Genomic DNA, 15,603 nt, shown 5'->3' with positions numbered 1-15,603 from the left:
CACACCCCACTCCGACACACACCACACACACACCACACCCCCCACACACATCACACCCACCACACACCACACACCACACACACAAGCACACCCCCCACACACACCATCACCCCCGCCCCACACACATGCACACACACGCCCACACGATGGAACGTCATTCTGCCTTTAAAAAGGAAGGCTGCCCCGACAGTGACCATAGCATGGACGAACCCTGAGGACACGGTGCTGAGTGAAATAAGCTGGTCACAGACAAACACTGTATGTCTCCACTTACACGGGGAACCTCGTGCAGTCAGATTCATAGAGACAGAAGGCAGAACGGTGGGTGCCAGGGGCCAAGGGGAGGAGTGGGCAGTGTGTGTTTAGTGGGGACAGAGTCTCAGTCTGAGAGGAGAAAAAGAGTTCTGGAGATGATGGTGGTTAAGGTCGCACAGCAGCGTGAATGTCCTTAATGCCACAGAACTCTGCACTTCAAAACGTTAAGACGGTAAATTTTATGTCATGTGTATTTTACCATGATTAAATTATTTCCGGGGATGTCTCTGCCACATTAACTGGAAGGCAGGTGACTCCTGGGCCAGAGGGGTCCCACGGTGGGTCCTGCCTGCCCCCCTGCTCTCTACCCCCCAGCAGTCCCTGGCCAAGGGTCCTGGGCCACTTGATGCCCTCAGACTTGTTGCTCATTTAACCCTTTACCCAAGGGGGTGGTGTTCCAGGGTGAGATTTGGGCTGGACACTGGACTGGGCTGTAGGCCAGGACGAGGGCCAGGCCAATGTAGGGGGATTGTGAGGCCAGAGGAGTGGTCTCAGGTGCACCACCCTGTGCACGTCAGGGCTTCCAGCACATTCTACTTGGAAGTGATGCTTACAGATGCTCAAGAAGATTGTATCCAAGCCCTTGTAAAATTTGGGTCCTGTTGAGTGTCTTTTTGTTTATCTGCATTTAGATCTAGTAACATTTTGGCCAACCCTGTTCAGGGAAGGGCGATGCTCTTTCTTTTCCAAGAATTGGGGTTAATCGTCCATGAATTTGATACAAATGTGAGTCTTCAAGGTCATTCAGACAAAAGCTTTCAGACATTTTTGAAGCTGCGAGTTATTAAATAGGTAGCATCTACCCATGGGGGGAAGTAAGGCACAGGCCTAGCCAGGGAGCAGGCACAGGTGCCACTAAACCTCTGGCACCAGGATGATTTACTGGACAGGTGACCAGTGTTGTTCCCATTCTGCAGATGGAAAGTCCGGAGGTCATGGGCATACAGCCTAGAGGCACACGCTCCGCAGATGGTTTCGCGGAGCTGGTATCATGTGGGGCAGCTGCAGGGTCCTTCGTGTTGCCCTCACATTTACTGAGCCCTGGCTGTTTGCAGTCCTTCTGCTGGGTGCTGGAGACATAAGAATGACTAGAATCTGTCTCTCCTGTGGAGGACTCACCATCCACGTCCAGCCAAGGAGACAAATCTACTGACAGCCATTCATAACACCGCATGTGGCTGTTGTACAACAATGGTTAGCAAACAAAGAAAACAAGGATGCCTTCTCCTGGACACAGCAGGGAGGCCAGACCAAGGGGTGGCACTTTGGTGGATCTGTCATTCAATCAACAAATACTTGTTGAGAGCCTCCCACGTGCTGGGCTCCACGTTAGAGACCAGGATATGGCGGGGAAGAAGTCAAGACAGTTCCTGTCACCATGAAGCTTGCCATGGGAGGGGAGGGGAGGGGAGGGCAGGCAGGAAGCACACCAGACAGCAGATGTGGGCTTGCTGACCACGGGTGCTGAGAAGGAAGCAAGAGGATGGGGAAGGACATCTGAAGAAATGATGCTTGAGCAGAGAATGAATGGAGTGAAGGGTCCTGCCCAGGTTGAGGATTAGGTGTGCAGAGCCTGGGGTATGCTCTGGGGGTTGGGAGTGGGCAGGGGGATGGCTTCGTAGTAGAAGGGAGCGGCAGAGATGTGCACGCATGAGCACGCACAAGAGCTACCGGGTCCTGCTGAGTGAGATGTTCTCAGGAAGGTGCACACCGTGCACAAGGAATACACAACAGGCAGGTGGGTCCGAGCGCCCCTCCCTGCACCCAATGCCTGGTGCTAGGGGAGGACAGAAGCAAAGCTGGGCTGAGAGTCATGCTGGTCTTGGAAAGGCTTGATGAGTGGGCCTGAGGGTACGTTCCAGAACATCTCGATATCAGAAACCAAATAATAAAAAGCCTCTGTTCATGTCTCATTCAGGAGAAGCTGGAGGCCTGTGATTCTTCTCCTTTCCTGTCTCTGCCTCCAAATCCAGACTGGTAATGGGAACGTCATTGTGCATCAGCTTGAAACTGGGTTGGTGGCCTGCTCTAAACTTGCTGATCCATGTTCCATCAAGGAAAAAACTCACTTGCGGCTCTGTACCTCTCTGAGACGGGGTTCATGTGTTAGAGGAGTTAGCAGCCTGTTTGGAAGACAAGGGGCGTGAGCTGCATCCCAGGCAGGATGCTGATGAAGGGGATGGGGATTATCTTTTTCAATGATGAGGGATGGGATCCCATGTGCAAAGAGGACCACACCCTCCTGAGAATTTGGGGACCAGGGCTGGTGACTCAGGGAAGTGCAGCCACCACTGTTCAAGGGAAACACAACTTGGAAACATGGCTGCCCAGATGCTTTTATTCAATCCTCATGCTTTACAGCATCCAGGACATGAAAATCTAATTTGTTTGAAAACTTAACTTTCCTGCTGTGGGTATCTTAATTTCACGTGCAGTATTTCTCTTTAGTTCCATGTTATTGGGTCTTAAAATGTCCAATTTAGTTACTTAAGGCTCTTCTTTTGCAAAAGAACAGAAAGAAAAATGTTAAGGATGCAGGCCCAGGAGACGTTGTGTTATCCCAGGACGTCTACAATAAAAAAGCGAGCTTTCGAAATGATGTGTATCCTCGTTGGACGACTCTCTCCCTGGTGAATGCCAGTCTGCACCAGCCCCACCTCCTGGCCACTAAAAATCTTTAATACCACATAGTACATATATTCATTCACCAGACATAGCACATTGAAAAGGCCTGGAGGAGTTTCTCTAAAGATGCCAATCTTGGTACTTTGCTTGTTTCTTGGAGAATCTACAGAGGCTCCCTGCCTTGGATGCTTACCCAGGATTCAGGTAGAAGAGCTGCCTGCCCTGGGCTCCCCACAGCACCTGGGTGTGCACCTGTGATTCAGGTAGGAGAGGGGCCCGGGCTCCCCACAGCACCTGGGTGCACACCTGTGATTCAGGTAGGAGAGGTGCCTGGGCTCCCCAGGGTACCTGATTTGCCCTTCAGGTGCAAGTGAGTTCTCAGGGGTGAGGTTCTATGTTTTGGTGCCTCCCTCTCTGCCACACCGGCCCCTTCCTTGTAGAACATGTGTCTTCTTCCAGGCTCTGTTGATGACTTCATATAGAGTGCACAAAAGAACAAAAACAATGAAGTTGACCAAGGAGGAAGCTGGCTGGAGGGTTTGGAAGGACAGCAGAGCAGCCACAGCTGGAAGGATTTATTTTTCTCTTGCTACCAGAAGACTCAGGACACAATGCAGAAAATACGAAATACATTCATTCATGGGCTTTCCCATCTCTTAAATGGTTTGACCCAACTGGGCAAGCCCTGGCTGAAGAGATTGGACATCTGGAGTCCATCACTGCCTGAGGCCATGGTGGACCCAGCTCTTTTCTTTTCTCTGGGGTGAGATATGGTGGACACTCAGCCCTTTAAGGAGCCCTGACCACAGATGAGACAGAAGGTGCAGCTGTGGGTCTTCTCCAAGAAGAAGACGGCCTCTTCTGCGACTCCTCCAACAGCGCCACCCGCTGGGTCAGACTTGTCACTGAGCATCCAGCAGCTTCCTCTCTGGCGGAAAATGGATTCAGCCAAAAGATCAAAGACGGGGAAATTTAGAAGTCCATGTGATGCTGGCCAAGCATCCCAGTAAAGGGTATATCCTCTATGGCTTTGTTTTTCACGTTACTGGCATTGGTTTGCTTTGTTGGGAAGCTATGCAGGGTTGCACATCACCTTGTAACAGAGGTTGGCTGCCAGGGGGCTGGACGTTTACGAACAGATGGGAGCCAAGAAAGTGCCGTGAACTTCAGCTCCCTGACCGGGGTCACGGGAATGCCATAAATCAGGCCAGACAAATTCCCATGATGTCAGTCACTCGGCCGAGTTTCTGGGGGTCATGAGTCCCTTCGCATTCTCCCCTGTCCCCAAGTTCCAAAAAAACAAATAAATAGATGGAAAGGTTACCTCACAGATCCTTGGCAAAGACCCCTGGAATAGCACAGCTTTGTCCCGAGTGAAAGTTTACTTCAGAAAATTCTGATGCAATGGAGAAAAAATAAATCGGGTGAGGGAGCCTGTGGCTTGTGGGGCTCCGCTATCCAGCAGGGCTGGAGCAGGCGCCAGGGTGCAGGGAGGGTGGGGGACCCCACGGCCCTGGCCAGGGTTCACATCCTCATCCCACTAGCTGTGGACGTGGGGGACCCTGGTAGAAAGGAAATCTGTCCAGTGAGCTGTGCTTGTCAGAAATCCTCCCAGTGCATCGGTCACTGCCCCATTGGATGGGTGTGGTTGGAGGGCGGATGGCCACACGGCCACTTGGGAAGTTCGGGAACGGCTGAACCTTACTAGAGTGAAATCAAGTCAGGCACCCAGGTGGCCTCTGCAGCGGGCACTAAGGGACTCTCAGCAGCTCAGAACTGTCCTTACTCCTAAGGAGTTTGAAATTAGGAAGCATAAAACTTAGGGGGAAAAAATGACTACAAAGTGTCTCCTGAACTGGCCCCACAACGGACTGCAGGCTCCAAGTGCTCCCTGTCTGGGTAAACGCCTTCTGCTTTCTAGGACTGCCCACTCAGTTATTAAGCCCACTGCTGTGTCAGGCCAAGGGTGCAGTGATGGCAGAGACAAAGTCCTGCCTTTGGGGACAGTCCCCAACATGGCAGCAGCTAGATTAGAAAAAATAAAGATGAGAAAGCCTCTCAGAGCATCTGTCATGGTATCTACCAAAACCTGTCAGGGATAGGAGAAACTCTCTCTCAGTAGGAGCTTAGATTAAATTCTAGGTAAAATATAAGAAAAGTACACTCAGCGATATGCCAAAAGAATAGGGCGCTGTGAAGAAGGTGGGTTTATTTGTGGGATATCAGGGCATTCAGATGCCTTTGCCAGGTTTCTGACACACTTTGGCAATATGTGTCAAAAGCATTGATTGCTCAGATTCTTGGATTCATTTATGCAATGAGGCACATCTATAGTCAAAAAAGGGAAATAAAGGGAATCTCCTCAAGAGATACTAAAATGCATCTGAGAAAAATTTAACATATTTCTGTTATTAAAACCTCCCTGTCTGATGTTTAAAATCTCAATAAGCTATCATAAAGAGATTCTTCCGTACCTTCAGCAGATCACCTGAGGTCAGGAGTTCGAGACTAGCCTGGCCAACATGCTGAGACCCTGTCTCTACTAAAAATACAAAAGATTAGCTGGGCGTGGTGGCGCTCACCTGTGGTCCCAGCTACTCAGGAGGCTGACGCAGGAGAATTGCTTGAGCCCAGGAGGTGGAGGTTGCAGTGAGCTGAGATCATGCCACTGCACTCCAGCCTGGGAGACAGAGCAAGACTCCATCCCAAAACAACAACAACAAAAAGCCTATGTAGCACTCAAGTCTTTTGTATAAAAGTCAGCAGGTCTCTCGCCAGTATACTGTTTTGTAACATTTGTCTCAAACTTTAAAAAATGATTCTATATGGATCACAAAAAAGAGATAGACATAGGGCTGTTGGCAGGCAGAAGATAAAAATATTAACATTTGTAGACGATACCATTGTCTACTAAGAACCTTGCTGTCTACCCCATATCAAAAAAAGAGATCATTTGAAAATCTTTAGAAGAAATGAAACAATTTAGACTGAAGGCAATTGCTAAGTGAAGATAATTTTTCACAAGCACTCTCACACACACTAGCGATAAGCAACTCAATCACATAATGAAACAAAAAGATGTCATTCACACAAACAAAAATATTTATGCTTATGAGATACCTTATATACGTTTGGTGAGAAATATGGAGGACTTTTATGAAGAAAAATATCTTAGCTAGAGAGTCCAATAGAATATTTTTTGAATGAGGAGTTCTATTTATTAGGACTCTGTTTGGAAATACATATTACTGTGAACATATCATTTCTTTTACAATTTAATTTATATATTTAATGAAATGTTTAATTCAATAAAATTATTCTCAGGTGCACCTGGAAGACTAAGAGAGCAAACACGTCCAAGAAACTTATGAAAAAGAAAAGTGAGGAGAGAGGTTTTGCGCTGCCAGGGACTGTAATCCAGAACTTTAATATTCAAATTACTGGGTGCACTGGGGACCAGGCAGAAAATGCAATGAAATGGAACTGTGGAGAGCTCAGGACAACCCTGATGCTTGTCCTATTCAGGTACAGGGTAAAGGAGACGATGGCCATGAAGAGGGTGGATTATGCAGAGCATAATTCCAAAAAGGAATTACCTGGAGACTGGTTTTGTGCAAGTCTACCCAAGAACAGCCCAGGAGCTTGTTAAAGGCTGATGTTCTCTATTAGTTGGTAAACAGCTCTCATGGTGCCCTCTCCCCTGCTGTACCCCTCCCTGTCCATGCACCAGCAATTCAATAGTTAACCCCTGGATCCCTGTGCCACCAGTGGGGGCCTAGGACATCAGCCACCCCAAAGCTCACTTATCCGGGTCTGGCTTGCAGGCAGGCCCACTCTTGCCTTTTATAGTTATTGTTACACTTTACTTTTTCTTACAATTTTCTAATCCAGAGTTAAATGGCCACCAGAGAGTATAAACGCCAGAGCATGATGAGAAAAAGAAGATGTCAGCTCCTCACCCTAGCGCAGCGGGGCCTCCAGAGTTTATTAAGGCCATGGGAATCTGCAGACCCAGTCAGCATCCCAGGTCCTGGTGATTGTCAGAGGCCAGGCTGTGGGGACATGGGTCACCTCTCGCCACTTGCTGTAGGGCTCCGGCATGGTGCAGGTAGCAGCCCCTGTTGATCTTTTTCCCCAGTGAAGTTGTGCTCCTCATTTTAACCTGGAGTTTATTCCTCCAGGAGGTAAAGCAGAACACAAACCTTTCTCTGAGAACAATAGCAACGCACAGATTTAATTCTGAAACGGGGCTCTAATAACCGTCTGTGAGCATGGGGGCAAATGGAGTGGAGAAGAGAGGAGGCTGTCCCAGCAGTGGGGGGTCTGTGCTCTCAGCTGGAAACTCAGTGTGTTCTCTCTTTACAGCCCTCCACCTTCAGGAGCTGACTTTCCTCTAATGTTTCTTTAAATGCTAATGTTGGCGCCTGCGGTAAGAACTCGAATAATTACACACACCAAGTGAGGGCACGTAACCGTGCAGAAGGGCTCAAACACCCAAGGATGAAAAGTGAGACCATCGTTTTAAAAAATTCTAATTGTATAATATCACATCGCATGTATGCTTTATACAGAGAAGAATCCAGCGAGCACAAAAGGCAAGCTGCCTGAGGTTGTCTTGGCCGTCCTGGGTGGACACACAGCCTTCCTGGCTCTGTCCCCTCTGAGACTGTGAGCCCCTCCTGGTGGGGCTCTGACCTTGCCTTACCTAGACCCATGTGTCTTAGAGAGGCTTCGAGTCAGTACCTTCTTGATAAGACCAACAATCAGGGCTCTGCTGGGCTGAGTGGGGGTGGGGGTAGAACATCAGAAGGGATGACCTCTTGAAAAGGTGACAGTCCCTCCCTATCAGCCCACGACTGTTCTGGCTTCCTCTTGTTCTCCAGTCTTGATGATTAATAGTGCCCCTTTCATTCCCAAAGCATCTCATTCTACATGTTGGGTCATGTGGTCATCCTGTCCAGCAAATGCACACCTCCCTCCAGCTGGGACTACCTGGCCACTAGGCCACACTCACCACTCCTTAGGGTCACTCGTGGAGTTTCCTGAAATGCCCCTTCCTTGCTCTGCCCCACTACCCGCCCCCCATTCTGACATGCCCAGCTAGGAAGGCATGCACTGCAAATCACTCACCCAGAAACTAGAGATCTAGTGTCAAGTTAGTGGTTAGCAGGATCCCCTGGCCATCCTGGATCAAGCACCAGCTGTTGAGTTGTGGACATGGACAGCCCTGCCAGACCTTGCCCCATGCAGGCAGTACCTATGGGAAGTTCCCTGGACCTGCAGAAGGGCATGATTGGCTGTCCTATTGTGGTGTGGTCAGGGAGGGCTTCCTAGAGGAGGCAGCACTGACCAGCACTCAGAGGTGCAGAGAGCATTCTGCACAGAGGGAGAGGCAGAGACAGTTTATGTGGAGGACCTGCTATGACTGCCAGCTAGGGCATGGTTCAAAACCCAGGAGGAATGAATTCCCTATGGAGAGTGCTTGCCCTGCAGGCAGAGAGAGGCCTCCACAGGGCACTGGGCTGCCAACATTGTAGGGCATTATTTAGTGTGAGTGTTAGTGTTAGTATTAGTGTTGGTGTTAGTTTTGATACTAGTGTTAGTATTTATTTGTATTCATGTTAGTATTAGTATTAGTATTTATTAGTATTAGTGTTAGTATTAGTGTTAGTGTTACTATTTATTAGTGTTAGTACTAGTGTTAGTGTTAGTATTTATTGGTATTAGTGTTAGTGTTAGTATTTATTGGTACTGGTGTTACTGTTAGTATTAGTGTTACTGTTAGTATTTATTAGTATTAGTGTTAGTATTTATTGGTATTAGTTTAGTATTAGTATTTATTAGTATTAGTGTTACTGTTAGTGTGTCAGTATTTATTAGTATTAGTGTTAGTGTCAGCATTAGTGTTAGTATTTATTAGTGTTAGCATTAGTATTAATGTTAGTGTTACTATTTATTAATATTAGTGTTAGTGTTGGTAATATTTATTAGCGTTAGTGTCAGTGTTAGTACTAGTGTTAGTGTTAGTATTTGTTAGTATTAGTTACTATTTATTAGTGTCACTGTTAGTGTTAGTGTTAGTGTATTTATTAGTATTAGTGTTAGTGTATTAGTATTAGTGTTAGTGTTAGTATTTATTGGTATTAGTGTTAGTGTTAGTATTTATTAGTATTAGTGTTACTGTTAGTGTTAGTGTTAGTATTTGTTAGTATTAGTGTTAGTGTCAGTATTTATTAGTATTAGTGTTACTGTTAGTGTTAGTGTCAGTATCTATTAGTATTAGTGTTAGTGTCAGTATTAGTGTTAGTATTTATTAGTGTTAGCATTAGTATTAATGTTAGTGTTACTATTTATTAGTATTAGTGTTAGTGGTGTTAATATTAGCATTAGTGTCAGTGTTAGTATTAGTGTTAATGTTAGTATTTATTAGTATTAGTTATTGTTTATTCGTGTCAGTTAGTGTTACTGTTAGTATTAGTGTTAGTATTAGTATTTATTAGTATTAGTGTTAGTGTATTAGTATCTATTAGTGTTAGTATTAATGTTGGTGTTAGTATTTGTTAGTATTAGTGTTGGTATTAGTGTTGGTGTTAGTATTTGTTAGTGTTAGTGTTAGAATTTATTAGTATTAGTGTCAGCATTAGTATTAGTATTAGTATTAGTATTTATTAGCATTAGTTAGTATTTATTAGCATTGGCGTTAGTATTAGTGCCAGCATTAGTTCTGGCTGGGCTGGGCTGGTGTCCTGGGTCTGAGCTGTCTGCATCCCCATCTCGGCCCCTCTTGAGCGTCTCTCACATCTGCAGTCCTGCACAGCCCAAGTCCCAGTGGGAATGCTGCATCTATAAATCCCTACATAAGGAAATGTTATCCAGAGGAGCCACTTGGCCTTCAGATGGGAAACACTGGACATGACAAGGGCTTTAGGGAGGAGAAGGTGCCACCTGCTGTGTGCCTGGGTTTTCCATCCAAGAGAGCCCGTGGGCATCACAGCCACTCCACGAAGGGACTGCCTGGTTTTTCTCTTCCTGTCTCTCTCTCCATCTGTCTCTCTTCCACTGTCTGTCTGTGTCTCTCTGTGTGTCTGTCTCTGTGTCCCTGTCTGTCTGCCTGACTCTGTCTCTCTCTCTCTCTCTGTCTGTGTCTCTGTGTCTCTCTGTGGTCTTGTTTAGGGGCACTTGGCAAGTCAGATTTAACCCTGGGCCTCTGGCTCCCAGGTCCCTGTTCATACGCCAAGTCCCACTCGCCTCCTCTTCTCTGGGAGGCTCTTTTCCCTCCTCTCCCAGCAGCAGCCCAGGTACCCTGAGCCTGAGGGTCTGCTGTCTTCACAGTGCACTGTCCTGTGCTTCCCGAGAGCGTGGGAGTCCTCAGCCTCTTTCCAGCCCATCCAGTGCCTACCTGTGTTAACTGGACCCAAAACCTCTGAGGCCATTCTGTAGGGTGGTGGCTGGAAAAGAGATCAGTACTTTTTTCCACTTTTAGACTGCAGCCTGGACAGAAATGCAAACGCCTTGTGTCCTGTGCTGTGCCAGGGTGCCCTGCCTTACAAAACAGACAGCTCTGGAGAAGCATGTGTAAATTTAATTTGGGGTAACATTGACTCATGTTAGGATCATTTGAGCCTCTTCACCTTGACGCCGATTGGCCTCCGAGGCAGCACCGACTCACACTCCAGCTTAGCTTGCCTTAGTGCCCTGCCTTCCAGACCAGGAGTTAATGATCTGTAAAAACACTTAAATTCATGGGGAAAACTCCTTCTTGAAAGCAGCAAATGTGTTTGTAACTTACATATTCCTTTTGTCCCATGATGAGGGAACTTCCTGGGAGGCTATCTGCTTGAAGTCCTGGGAAGTGATATCTCGATTTTAAAAGTCCTCCACGATCAAAGCTTCTTTTAACAAAGTCAAAGGATGCTTTCTGGGTTGCTCTGCTGGAAGCTGGGGCAGGTGACCATGGTCCAGGAGTGGCCCCCGGGATGGATGTGGGTCAGGGAGGTGTGGTCCAGGGTGCAGATATCTGAGTCCTTCCTGATTTGAGGGCAGCTCTTGACATCGTTCCTTCCAGTTTGGGGGTGAGATGGACATGAACATTTCTTCTGTGATTCCTTCTCCTCTAGGTTCCTTTTTTCTGTGAATTCTTCTAGAAACCTGAGCAGGGCCTTTGCGTTTCTGAACCTCCATTTTCTGCTTTTTTATTTACTTGGGTAGTGCTCGAAGTTCCTTGGAGGACAGCCGTGGTGTTTATGTGACTCTTGTTTTATTACCAGGATTGGTCTGGTGACGGTTCCTCCTCCCAGGCAGTCGCCCCTCGTGGACTGTTTATCCTCGTGGAGACGTGCGGGATCCACGAACACCGTGGGAGCCAGCCAGGGCCCCACAGGGCTGCAGATGGGCTCCGTTCACCACATTGCTCATTTTAAAAATTCTCTGCTGATTTAAAATCCACTCAGCTTGCCGCTGTAGCTGGTGGTCTCTGAGGAGCTGAGCTGGCTCGCTTGACATTAAACAGGAAAAATAAGGAGAGAAAAAACAGAAAGTGAGGGGAGAAGGGACGGGAGACGCCAGAGCTGCAGAGCAAGGCAGAGATGGCCCAAGCCCAGCCTTATCACTCCCTACCCTTTAATTCCAATAGAAGGAGAAGGATGGGGATTTTGAAGACAGATCAGGGAAAACATTTAGCATTTGAGCAGAAGAATTTTCTAGAAGCGTGGCCAGGAAGGGGCTCTGAGCACACGGAGGGAGTTGAGTAAGAAGAATTCCCAGCTCCAAGGATCCTGAGAGGACCCTGGGGAAGACCATGTTGATTCCGTGCCTTGCGGAGAGGGAGGAGGTTTTCAGGAATGAAAAGCTGACAGGGTTATGTTGTTGCTGGTTTCCCAGCTGTAAGATGCACATAACTGTGGCTTTTCTCTCCTTCTGCATCTGCAAGGCTTCGGTAATTGATGGCCGATCAGAGTCGCTGGGCGAAGCCAGAGCCGTGAGCAGCGCTGTGGTTTCCGTCCTTCCCTCTCCTCTGCATTAAATGTGATTGGCCTTTCCCCTGGGGTTAATCTGAATTCCCCTAGGGTTAATCCAAATTCCCCTAGGGTTAATCCGAATTCTTCCAGCCTTCCTCCCTTCGGAAATCTGTGCTCAAAGTTCAGCCCCTCCACAGAAGGCACCGCGAGCGCCCACCCAGCTGAACATCTTCTGGGAAACAACGGGGCTGGCACTTACAAGCCAGTTCTTTAAGATGGGGTCGTTGGCTGCCGATCGTGCCTGGGCTGAAGTGCCAGTGGGCTGCCAAGTCTGCCCCAGGGATCCCAAGGCTCCTGGGCCTGGGATTGCAAGACTCTGAGTCAGGGCTCCCCACCTTCACCTGGAGAAGTGAGGTCCCAGTGAGGCCAAGACCAGGCCAAGGTCCCCAGACAGCAAGTGGTACAGGTGAGGCCGGAGGGCCACTTCCCATGCTAGTGACCTCATGCCACAGGTGTGTTCTGAATCTGGGGCTCTTCTCTGTGTAGGGCTTCTCCCCCTCCCCTGCCTGGCCATGCCATAGATGTCCAGGTTTAAGCCCCAGAACAAGATTCTAGGCATGGTCTGTTTCACGGGCACATTTAAGGGTGTGGTTGCCGCCCACAGTCCACCGGACTGGGCTGGCGAGGTGAGAACGGCACCTTCACACCTGCCAGGGAGCTGGTGCAGGCAGCAGAGGCGAGGCCCATGGAACATAGCTCTATCATGGAGAAGGGCTCAGATGAAGCGTCCAGCTGCTGCTGTCCCATGGTCCAGCAGACCCAGCCCCCAGTGCTGGCAAAAATGTACCTCGCAGGCCTCCCCCAGGTCAGGAGCACAGGGAGCCTTCCGGAAGCATGGCCAGGAAGTGCCTGCTCCCTGGGGCTGGCTCACTACTGCCAGAGGAAGATTCCAGGGCTGAGCTGCGCACACCCAGTTGACTCTTCCCAAACCCATCAGTCCGCAGGTCACTCCAGCTCCCCTGAGTGGTGTGGGTAAGGGGCAGAAGAGGCCAGGGCATCAGTGGAGCTTCCCCCCATGGAAGAGAATGTCCACGTGCTCGTGGAGGCACATTTCTCCTGAGAAGCCTGGAGCAGGTGGGGGTCAGCCGTGGTCTGTTAGGAGCTTCTTCACCTTCTCATGCCTCTCAGTCCTCAGTGCCCTCCCAGATTGTGCAGATGTGGGCGGGCTGCACCACTGCGAGCATGAGGTGCCCCCTCCCTCTCAGGGTCCCCATGGCCGGGTGTTCCGAGCAGAACCCTGATTCCTGCCCTGCCTTGTTTGCAGGGTGGAGGTCCTGGTTCCCCTGGATGGTAGTCAGTCTTCCCTCTGTCCTCCCTCAGTGCCACACAGTACCTGGCCAAAGCCGTCATACTGCCTGACTCAGCTTGCTTTATTTAGTCCAGGCAAAGTGGTGGAAAATGAAAAACTGGCCTTTTGTGGCTTTACGGTGCACATTTGACCAAGGGAAGAATCAGCCCAGAAATGTACATTGATGAGTCTGCTGTTTCTTGCTGGCTATCTACTCTCCTTGATGTCTACTGCATCAGCCATGGCACACAGAAGATGTCTGGTCCTAGACACTGCACCTTACCAGTGTCTTGTGGGTGTTTGGTGCCTGTTAGCAGGGCAGGAGAGATTCCAGGTGCCATTGAGAGTGATGGTACAAATTCACCATCAGGAGCCCCAAGAGTCCTGCAAACCACATTATAAATGCTTTGGCTAGCCCTGGGGAGATGAAGGGAGTATTACTGGGAGGCTTATCAGGATCACATCTTAAAGAGAACCAGTGGGTTTTATACATTTTAAAGTATATTTGTAATCTTGGTTTTAAAATCACATTACTGGCCAGGCGTGGTGGCTCACACCTGTAATCCTAGCACTTTGAGATGTTTGGGGCCTGGGGCTCACCAGCTCCAGTCTGCACCCCCAGAGAAGGCCCAGAGGCTGTACTGAGGCCTGGACAACATGGTGAAAACCTGTCTCTACTAAAAATACAAAAATTAGCTGGGCATGGTGGCAGACGCCTGTAATCCCAGCTACTCAGGAGACCAAGGCAGGAGAATCTCTTGACCCTGGGAGGCGGATGTTGCAGTGAGTCGAGATTGCGCCATTGCACTCCAGCCTGGGTGACAGAGTGAGACTCCCTCTCAAAAAAAAAAAAAAAAAAAAAAAATCACATTACTGATGATTTTCTCACTAGGATATAAAATGCACCGTGAACTTTGTTCCACAAACAGCAGAACGGCTCTCACGATGACTGCCTGACCCTCTACTGGGCTCTGAGTCCCAGGCTGCAGGGAAAGGTCATTATCTTCTGAAGCACCAAAAACCCCAGGGCAGAGCTCTTCTTAGCATTAATTATGTTTTCTACTCAACAGTTCAAATACCCGCAACCGAGGGTAGACTATTTGGGGAAGAAGTGGTTTCTTTCTGCATCCTTTTGTTTTGATAAAAGTTTCATTTATGAAACTTCTCTGGTCCCTCATACACAGTATGAGGGAGAATTCAAATTTCCTCTCAGAAGATGCCGTAAGGGTTGCTAGTGCCTTAAAAATGAGCATATGTGTACGTGGTATTCCCTCCCCCAACGCAAGCTCACCTCACCCCAAATCTAAGGAAGTACACTTCTGGGCTATTGTCTGGAGCCCCGGGGACATGGGAGGTTTGAGGCTCCAGGCCTTATCTTGGTGAGTGATTCTGGGAGCCACCTACCAGTTGAGTGGAGTGAAGGGTGGAGACGGAGGGCAGGTGGGGATGCAACGTTGGAAGGGCCATGTCTTTGGGCAGTGGGGGCTCTGTTCTCACCACAGATTTCCAGTAACAAGAGACTCTTCCCACCAGAGGAGATTCTCAATGATGCTGCCAGACCTTCTGCTACCAAAGAGAGCGAAGAGGAAGAGGGGGCAGCACTTGGTCAAGACAGCCCTTGAAATGTTGGCAGGAGTGAGCACATTAGCAATGGCTAAGAACATGCTTGAATCATTTGTAACAACCCAGGACAGAGATGCCACAAGAGGACTTCAGGGAAAGGCGAATCCACTCATGCATCTTGGAGTTGTTTTTTCAAGTTCAGAAAATGAACCTTCACCAAGGTCTTGGACCGTGAAGCAGAGACTCTGGTGCTGACTCCATCATTTGAGCTCCTAAGGGCACTCATGCCCAGTGGAGCCTGCACACCAGTGACACCACCAACACCATCTCGGTGTCCCACCCCTTAGAGGAGGAAGAGGACACAGAGGGGGGCCCGGTAATAACCCTCGTTTCCTCTGTTCCACCCCACCACATCATCTCAATAAAACGTGACGGTAACTGAATGAGTACGGCTCCCTCATCATCAATGTAATCCTCCGTCTCTGTTGATGTTGGTCAGTTAAGCTTTTTCACGGGCTCATTCAGTATCTCGCTCTCTCCGTCTCTTTCCCCATGAGACTTACGCTCCTCCGGCCAGATTGTGGTGCCCTGGCCATTTTTAGGAATCAAATCCTGGCATTTGGCTGAAATTAATGCAATTAAATTATCAGTTTCTCAAATGCCATCTACAAATTACTTTTTTGTTTGTTTTAGACCTTTGCTTTGGCACTGGAGGCAGACTCGGTGGTCCCCTGGAAAGTTGACTCTCTCCCTTCACACTCCTCAGAGCCCCTGTGGCTAGGCAGGGCCACAGGA

General features: G+C 48.6%; 1 protein-coding gene across 1 annotated transcript in view; it reads left to right on the top strand.

The window, feature by feature from the left end:
• The window catches only part of TWIST2 (twist family bHLH transcription factor 2), a 37,156-nt gene extending 21,905 nt beyond the window's left edge, over positions 1–15,251 (top strand). The window contains exon 2 of the mRNA XM_032753284.2: positions 14,779–15,251. The gene's annotated coding sequence lies outside the window, so the exon portion shown is untranslated. The remainder of the gene's footprint in view (positions 1–14,778) is intronic.
• The last annotated feature ends 352 nt before the right edge of the window (positions 15,252–15,603 follow it).

The sequence above is a fragment of the Hylobates moloch genome, unplaced genomic scaffold (assembly GCF_009828535.3).
Source record: "Hylobates moloch isolate HMO894 unplaced genomic scaffold, HMol_V3 SCAFFOLD_1, whole genome shotgun sequence".
Taxonomy (NCBI): Eukaryota; Metazoa; Chordata; class Mammalia; order Primates; family Hylobatidae; genus Hylobates; species Hylobates moloch.
Note: the sequence above shows the minus strand (reverse complement) of the source record. Positions and strands in the feature narration are given on the sequence as shown.